Source organism: Mastomys coucha, unplaced genomic scaffold (genome assembly GCF_008632895.1).
Source record: "Mastomys coucha isolate ucsf_1 unplaced genomic scaffold, UCSF_Mcou_1 pScaffold22, whole genome shotgun sequence".
Taxonomy (NCBI): domain Eukaryota; kingdom Metazoa; phylum Chordata; class Mammalia; order Rodentia; family Muridae; genus Mastomys; species Mastomys coucha.
Window position 1 is genome coordinate 185137098 of NW_022196905.1, and position 8438 is coordinate 185145535.

At 43.0% G+C, this 8438-nt stretch overlaps 1 long non-coding RNA gene across 1 annotated transcript; it reads right to left on the reverse strand.

The window, feature by feature from the left end:
• Positions 1 to 285: 285 nt before the first annotated feature.
• Positions 286 to 5485, reverse strand: LOC116071378. The gene is made up of 3 exons (XR_004110860.1): positions 5002 to 5485; positions 647 to 826; positions 286 to 497 (listed from the first exon to the last, which is right to left on the reverse strand). It is a non-coding gene; the product is annotated as an uncharacterized LOC116071378 (long non-coding RNA).
• Positions 5486 to 8438: the final 2953 nt, after the last annotated feature.

Consider the following 8438-nt stretch of genomic DNA (forward strand, 5'->3'; position numbering starts at 1 on the left):
GTGGGGGTGGGGGGTGGGGGAGTAGGGTGTGAGAAGCAGTGTTCAATATGATGTTTCAGCTCTGCAGTCCCCAGCACTCACATCCTCAACCCCCCTCCACCCTATTGTTTTCTTTGTTGCACTTGACTGAGCCAGCCTGCTCAGACAGCCTTTTATCCTAGGACGAATCCCTGTCTACCCACTCACCTTCCACACATACACATCCCTTTTACTGTCTCCGTTTTCAAGGATGCGTTTTTTTTCCCTAGCACCTTTCCCCACAAAGAGGCTTCTACTGCTTCCATAGAGAGATGAACATGAAGCAGGCTATGAAAGCCCAGTTGTATTTACTACAAACCACACCAGATTCTTAAGTATTAGGGGGAGGCGTTATTAGGTCTGATTTTCTCTTAAGGCTGAAACTTTTATGAGACAAGATGTTTGTTGCTTGTGATACTCTATGAAAAGGAGAGGAGGGCACTTGATTCTCTTGGAAGCTCTGGACCCGATTCCTGCCCCTGTCAAAAAAAAAAAAAAAGAAAAGAAAAGACAAGAAAAAATGGTGAGAGTATGCTCACAGTACACGTCTCTCCAGAACTATGTAGCAACTCCCCCTGGGGTTTCAGAAGTATAGCTAATGCCCTATCATATGGTGGTAGTGACTTACAAGCTTAGAGCTCAGTTAGTTGACAGGAAGGGCTACTGGGATCATTCCCAAGCTTTATTCTGGCAACAAGAGCTGTATAATTCTTTGAGAACGGAGCCATCCCTCCTTCAAAAACTTCTTCAGATTCATAGGGATGATGAGCTGGATCCCGGTATATGTACGCCTGTAATCTCAGCAACTCTGGTGGTAGAGTCAAGGAAGGAGGGTGGCAAGATCAAAGTCAGCCCAGGCTACATAGTTAAACCCTGTCTGAAAAATAAAGAAGATGGGGGGCGGGTGGGCAGGGAAGGGGCTGGCAAGATAGTTTAGCAGGTAAAAGCATAGGATACACAGGGTGGGTCCTCTAGATCCCACGAATTCACATTAAAGAGGAAGGAGAGAACCACTATACAAAGCTGTCCTCTGGTCTGCACATGTGTACCATGGACCATCATGCCCAGATAAACATCATTCACATACATAGACACCATAGTTACACTTTTTAATTCAAATATTAGGATAAAGAATGAAAAATAGCCCAGTCAGTTGTAGAACTCTCACTCTCAAGCCTGTAGGATGAGGCTCTAGTGTGCATACGTAATTCTCAGGATGCTACAATACCCATTTAAGTTCCTGTGAGCCTTTGGGAACTAGGCTAGACAAAACAATTCCAAGTATAGCATAATGCTGTCTTTAGACTTGCTTAAACCCAAGAAGCAGGTTGAAGGCCCCTCTATTATGCATGTACGACTGTCAACCTATTGGGAGCAGGCATCCCAGAATACTGTCAGTGTGGCCCAACATATTTGTAGATGACAGCATTATACAGCAAAAGGAAAAGGTCAGACACCCTAGCAAGCTGAACAGGTGCTTTCTGAGAGTCAACCAAGCTAGTAGTGCACGGGCTAGCATCTTCCCCATAGCCGAGGACATAGAGTTCCTAGTGGTTCTCTTGAAAATAAAGGCTACACTGAATCAACACTTCTTGGCTCATACTGGAAGACAAGGGTAGAAAATAGTACAATTTTTAAAAGGAAGAAGGGTTTTGTGCACTTGGGTGCTTGAGCGTGGGTGCGTGTGCACACGCGTGCACACACACACACACACACACACACATATACACACACACACACATATACACACACACACACACGTACTCATCCGTCACACTTTCTACAGTGCCTGTTACAGTGGATCAGGAGAGAAGATGCCAACAAGTCAGCAGCAGATCTACTAAAGTTTCTGACATGGCTTTAGCATAAGCCATCTTCATTGTCATCCCCATCACCTTCCAGTAGATGGCCTCTAAACTACTGTCAACAACAACAACAACAACAAAACAAAACAGTGAGGGGGACACGATGGGGACCCATTACATTGCTAAGAAGCCCCAAAATGTATCTAATGACTTGTTTTCAAGGCCAAGTTACCTTCACCACAAAGTAATGTAATTAGGGAAATTACAGGTCTCCAAGCAAGATGCTTTCAGATTGAGGTAAACTAAGGGAGGAACCCCATAAGGAAGTGGAAAGTTACCTGGTTATAAAAAAGGGGCGCTTGTGGATCAGCACAGAGGCAGAAGGCATACATGGAGAATTCACGACAGCCTCTTTGTTGTGCAAATTCTGTATGTGTTTTTAGTATTCCATGTTTTTAAGTGTGTGATGTTATAATAGACTTTGTCTTATTGCCTTACCATGTAATTAGGCGAGAGACTGTGCACACCAACACAAACAACTCTGTAGAAAAGGTCTTTAATGACACTGGGACAGTTTCCCTGTGGAGATAGACGTGATTAGACTCGCAAATGAGGTAGCTTCCTACTCCACTCACAGTCAAACTTTGACTCAGCTCTAACCAGGATCTGGAAATCACTCTAAGAACCCAGAAAGACTGGAATCATCCTGCATGATGATCCATGTGGATTTCCCATTCCACTTCTTACCTCGTGCTCACATAACAAAGTTTGCTTCGCATACTCATAAAAGAATTGTAAAGTAAAAATGGGCTGCCCTTGAAAGTAGAACATTCATATAAAAAGCAGAAGGGTAAAATATTCCTTCACTAAACATTGAGAGCCTATATTATGGCAGGCACTGGATTAAGCATTAGAAATACCCAAATCAAATAACATGGAGCCTTGAGAGGGAAGACGCAAATGCTTCCGCAGAAATGGTAGCTAAGTAAATCACCATCTCTGTAGAAGGGAACTGTCATCAGATGGCAATGCAGAGGCACCTAGGAGCAGTCTGTTTAAATTCAGAAAGTGGGTGTAGGATGCTTCCCCAAATATATGACCCAGAAATAACTTTTGAAGAATGTATAGATTCCAACAAGATACCAGGGTGGGGTGGGGAGGAAAGAGAATGAGAGAGTTTTAATGGGAAAAAGCATCAAGGGCAATATTTTCATTGTAAAAACAGGTAGAGTGCCAGGGTAATGGAAGGTAGCAGGGAGAGAGGCCAGAGGTCTGTCAAGATGCAGGAAACTCTCGGTGACTTACCTGAGCAAACTCTAAAGAGATAACAGATTCTTTAAAGGAGGCAGCCACATGACTACATCTGTTCTGCAAGCCACCTGAATCCCAGCCTCGAAGAAAGGGTGACTAGAAGCAAGGATTTGAATGGGGCAGTAAAAGCAGTGGTTCAAGAAAAAGTCTGAGATCTCAGATGGGGAAAAAAAGATGCTCTGAGAGAAGGGAGATGGGATGCTGAATTAGAACTCTTCAAGAGGTGAGATATAAAGGCCCTGATGGCTAGGTAAATGTGAGGAGAAAGAAGGAAGTCTTCCAGGATTCTGGCTTAACTGGTTGTTCAGTAGAGGTACTCGAGGCACCAATTTTCTGGAACTTAAACCCAATATCATATTTCATCCATTAATATATGTGATTATTATTGTCAATTGAAAAAACAACAATATAGAAGGCACAGAGGAAAAATATGGTAGAGACAATACCTTCAAGGAAGCAGGTGCAGAGCACCAGACTCAATAAAAGAACAGCCTTGGGATAGAAAATAACCTAGCCAAAACACGAGGAAATGGGGAGGGATGGAGATAAAATTTATACACACACATTAGCTTTAACTTCTACTCAGTCCCCATTTAACTAGTCAAAATACTAAGATATTTTACACACACATATGCATACATACACACACATAAACACATATGCATACATACATATACACACAATATATACACACATGCACAGACACTTTCACACATACATACATACATACAAACACATATATACACGTGTACATATACACATACATCCACACACATATGCAGGCACCTACACACATACAAATACACACACATAAACACATATGCACACGTACACACACACACATACACACATGTACACATACATGCACACACACACACACACACATGCATACATATCCAAAAGGAATAAAGACAGCAGCAGAGCATTCTGGGCAACTGAAACTCGGTGAATGGCGGAAGCAGCAGCTCCCAGAAGTCTGAGAGAGTGGACTCTTCCCTTGGGCATCAATCAGGAAAATCCCAGAAACCTGGTCTGTCTGCACAAAGGTGTTGACACTTTGGAGATGCTCCAAAAACAGCTGCAGCCCAACCCTATAGAGCAGACCATCATATAATGTGACATGCACACATACACGCATACACACACACACACACACACACATACACACACACACATTAAAAAAAAGTATAAAGGAAGAAATGATGAAAATCTCAGAACAGTGAGTTGGGAGATGGAGTTACAGAATGTAGAAGTTTGGCTGACTATATACTAAAAAAAAAAAAAAAAAAAAAAAAAAAAAAAAAAAAAAAGAAAGTTGGACTACTATTGGAGAGTGCCAATGTCTTTATAAGAGTTCCAGAACAAAAGAAATGGGGAAAAAATGGAGTGGGGAAAAATCATTAGATGGTTAAGAAAATTTCCCCAGAGCTAAATAGAAAAACCCAGTAAGTGCCAAGTCCGTGAAAGAAAACAGAAGCACACATGTGCATCTGGTTGGTCAGTTTAGGGAGCGGGTGGAGGGCTCTTCTCCACGGCGCAAGGGGAAAGCAGATCACTTATGAAGGATCTCCGGGATTTAAGTGGTTTTCAATTTCCCAACAGTGGTGCTGAACTCTAATAGACATGAAAAAACATCTTCAGAACTCTGGGGGAAAATAACTTTCAACCAAGAAATTCTGAACCTGGCCAGACGATCAAGTAAATACGAGACTAACATTTTCAGGTACGAAAAAAAATGTCTTGAAAGATGACTGCTAGGAAGCAGGCACAGGGGTCTACCAAGCCAGAAGGGAGCAGCCCAGACAGAAACCCTTTCAAGGAGGAAATTAACAGTGAAGCTTTTGAAGAGAAGGAAAGATTTCCATACCTGGAAAAAACAAATGCTCACAGGAAACCAAGTGCATTAGCAGCCCTAGGGACTCGGAACACAAAGAGACGCTTCAGTCAACTCCATGTACGTTTGGCTGTGTCTCCCAGAAGTTTGTGCTTTGCAAGCTCAGCACCCACGTTAGTTCCACCAGAAGATGCAGGTGGGACTTGGGAAATTAGGGTTAGAGGAGGCTGTGGGGTTGGGACCCTGTGGTGGGAATGGTGGCATAAAGAAAAGAGACCTGAGTTTGTGTGTTCCTCCGCTCTTGCAATGCAATAGCAATACCTTTTGCTAGAGTTTAAGGCAGCCGAATGACCCTCACCAGCCTCCAGAGTGGTAAAAAAAAAAAAATGTCTCCTCATATATTACTAGGCTGGGATACATTGTTGTGACAAAAGGAAACAGGCTAAGCACCACTCCTTGGTGCAGGAACAATGAGTGAGATACCAGCACTAACACTAGGAGAGAGACTCAACCCCAATGTAACTAAAACAGAGAGAAATAGCCCAAGAAAGGACTAGGCACACCTCACAGAGCCCCAAGAGAGCAGGAGCCATGGGAGGCAGGCTTTGTGGCATCACAATAGTGAAGTGATCCCTGGTTCCCAAGAGAGAATGGAATGCTCGTTTGTACAGCATGCACACTTCGGCAAGGCACTGAAATCATTATTCAGACCTAGGTAGGAAAGACAGCCAGTTCTCTTGTTAGGGGCTGTCCTTTGGCTAGGAGACATTATCCATGGGGCTGGGGATTGAGAGGAACTCATAATTAGGCTGTTGGTGGCCTTTCAGGTGTCACCAGGATTAAGCCAGCACATAACAATGGGCCTTAATTTTAAGTCTTACACTTCAGAGTTCAGGAAGAAAAATTAAGTACTCTGCCCCTATGCCTTTGCCATGATTAGCATTTACCTTTCAGAGTGTATCGGGATTGTTTAGCCTGCAAGAGGACAGGAAGTCGCAGAAGATGCGGCCTGTACAGAGAGGAGACAAGTGGTGCTTTATACAGGGCTCTGTCTCCATGCAGTCTGGGGAAAGGCAGTTGAGAGTGGATAAAGGAGACAATGGAGTAAATAATCGCATCAGCATGATATTCAAAAATACAAATGTAAGTGCTCAAAAGCTCAGCTAAACCCTGGAGGAAACGAAATTAATGAGGAGAAGGCTGGGAGCTGAGATTTGTCATGGCTACGTGGGGTTTTTAGTCTAATTTTGAACAATTAACAAACCCTAAATTGTGCTTTATAGGAGGAACAATGAGACTTTCTTTTTTGGTGTTTTGAAGGCCAGCACTGGGTGTTAACCTGTAGAACAGCCGTGGTTACTGCATGAATCCACAGAGCAGTAGTGATTACTACCTTAACCCGCAGAGCATCAGTGCTTACTACATTAACCTGTAGAGCAGTAGCGGTTACTAGCCTCTAGTCCCAGCCACCTACCTAGACCTCTCTGAGCCTAAACTGAATCATCTCTCAAAGAGAGAGATAGTAAGTGTACATCATATACCATAACCCTTCAGTGAAAAGTCAGTAACATACAAATAAAAGACATAGCACAATAGTGCTCAGCACATAGTGAGCATTCCAGGGGAATTGGAAAGGTGACCTTGATTTTCTCAGCTCAGAAGTATGCTTTCTGTTACTGTCATGAAAAGCCTGAAATAACCAACATAAAGGGAGAAAAGGTTGTTCTGGCTCATGGTTTCGGTGGGGGGGGGGAGGGGAGTTCATGCATGGATGCTTGGCCCCATTGCTCTGAGACAGTGTTGAGGCAGAAGAGTCATGACAGAGGGTAAGCCTGCTCACTCTTAATCTCATGGCCATGAGGAAGCATAGAGAGACTCAGAAGGTCAGAGGTCATGGTCCCCACTCAAAGGCACACACACCTGCGATGATGCAACTTCCTTCCACTGGGCCCCAACTCTTCTAAGAGGTAGCTACATAGCTAGGAACCAAGAATGTGCAAGCATGAGCCTTTATTTGGGGAGACATGGCAGCTTCAAAGACTAGGAAGCAAGTCTTATAGGAGGGTATGAGTGAGAATCTGAGGAATGAGAGAATCATCCAGAAGTACTTTGAGGGGCCTTTGAGCCAATAATGAAAAGCCCGCTATGCAGAGCTGAGGGTTTGGCTGAGGTGAGTGAGGCCAGAATGCACCGCACCTTTAGATGCCACCGCATCTGTGGCAGCTGGGCTCTCTTGCTGGTGAGCAATCCGGTGTTTGCATCAAGCTGGGGCTGGAGTGCTGCTGAGTAGAGATAGTAAGGGCGCAGAAAATCAAAACAAACAAAAACAAAAATCAAAAAAGCAACAACAACAACAAAAAAAAAAACCCACAAAAAGCACCACCACCGACAACAAAACCTAGTGGCAAGACATTGAAGTGGTGAGCTGGAGAATTCAGGCTTAAAACAGAGTCTGCTGAAAGCAGGAGTAGATTGATGGAGTTGGAGGCTTCCTACAACAGAGGGTAGCTAGAAGTTAAATGGTAGTCTGACCAGACAAGGAGAAAACAGGCCAGTTCAGGAAGGAGAGAAGAGGAAGGGGCATGTGGGATTGATTGTCTTGATCTTATAACTCTATGATGTGGAGTGAATCACACACTAGAGAATAAAGTGTTTATATTCCTTAATCCTCTCAACTTAAGAGCGGAAAGAGACAAGAAGGGATAGCAAACGTGATTTCTGTTAGATATTTAGTATTTATGTGGATTGTGATGTGCCTGTTACATACGAATTTCATTTACTATCTCACAGCAGATGTACACAGTAGAAAATATCTTCATTGTATTTATTTGACACAGGGCCTTACTACGAAGTCAAGCCAACCTTGAACTTGTGGTCCACTTACCATAACTTCCAAGGGCAAGGATTATGGGTTCATACTATTTCACCCAGCTAAAAAAGAATCCTGTCTATACAGAGTAAATTGTGGCTCAGTTGACTGGCTCTAAAGTTATGGCGAGTTCCATAATATCAACCAAAGGTGAGCTCATAGTGTGGCTGGTTCCACAGGAGCTAGGTATGGGCACCTAGGAAAGAATTTCATTTTATGAGTCTTTGTTTCCAAAAGCATGAATGGACTTGAATAAACATTCTTTAGGATGCTTTATGAATGAATGAGCTATATTTTAAGTAACAATGTCTGTGAACATCAATTTTCTGATTTGTCAATGGAAATGACAGTATTCGCTCATCTACATTGTATCCTTGGAGGATTATTGTGAAGATCTGATAATGTGTATAAACATGGTTTGTAAATTAAGACAGCGTGAATGATTGAAAGACTAAAGTTTAAAAAAAAAATACTGGGGAAGGGGAGACTTAAAATTATAGGGGAAACAGGGTGATATAGGAGATTCAAATAATGCCCAGTAGATACCCATCTACCTTTTTTACTTACTAAACACGCAGCCGCCCCCTGTTTTCTTATTTGA